Here is a 1,151-nt window from a genome sequence, read left to right as displayed (position 1 = left end):
ATCTATTGGATACCACTTTTCCAATTTTTCCCACATTTCAATGCACAAATTTGATAGAATATTAATTTTCTCTACATCTTTGATTTATGACCATATATGGGCATTCAGTATAAAATATTTACATTTGGAACGTTTGTGTTTTCATAGTTTGATCTCTTACTCTATTAAACAGTTCAGAGAGTAAGATTTTCTTATTATTTGTTCTGTTCCAGAAACACATGAATCTCGCATCTGCTCGAATGCTATGTGTGTTGCGGTTCCGAAAAATGCAGGCGAAATGTACATTACTCTCAGAAGGATGTGTATTGTGCTTCTCTCTGGTGTATTCCGAGAGAACTAACTGAACTTGTGCATCTATTCCCTGTGAGATGGCAGTACAGAAAGATGATTATTTTGAGTAGACTGTAGAAGTCGACAAATATTTGTGAAATAGTTATTTAATAAGTGGAATAGAATATTATTAATTCTTTACTAGATGGGTTTCGTAAGAAAATATACCAATCATGAACAAATTTTGTTCCAATAATGCTGCCATCAATCTTCGAAAGTGAACTGAAGAAGATATTAATATCTTTCCTAAATTCACCTGAGTGTAATAATTGTCTTTGAAATGAAGTCATGGATGGTTTTGGTTTCAATAACAGTGAAAGACGAGTTTCAAGATTTTCCTTATCCATGATTTCGTCCTTCATGATATAACCAGCAACTCCAGTGCTTAGAGAAATATCAAAGTAAAAGATCATGGAGTTTGATCAAATTTATTTTGAAGGTGATTGGAGATTTTTTTGGTTGTATCCAAGTGACTATGTTCGCTAATTTGATGGTTCCATTCGACATTTTTATGTAATGGTTTCTAATATAATGTTTTCATTGTTCCAATTCACTTCAGTCCCTAGATACTCTCCAGAGCTTAGATTTTCAGAGCTCAGTGATTGTTTCTTGACTTCTTATATGTTAATTCCGCATATTTGAAAATTACATTTATCACCTTTCGCATTTTCATAGGTTAGATTTTTACTCTCAAGCATTTTTATACTTGTATTTCTCCATCGTAATATGGTCATGGATCCACAATCAGTGATGTTATATTGTAGTATTTAGCTACTTGTATTATTCAATTTATACCTTTGAATTGTCTTCTAATTCTTCAA

This window comes from Nilaparvata lugens, chromosome 6, assembly GCF_014356525.2.
Source record: "Nilaparvata lugens isolate BPH chromosome 6, ASM1435652v1, whole genome shotgun sequence".
Lineage (NCBI taxonomy): Eukaryota > Metazoa > Arthropoda > Insecta > Hemiptera > Delphacidae > Nilaparvata > Nilaparvata lugens.
This window is presented reverse-complemented; position numbering follows the sequence as displayed.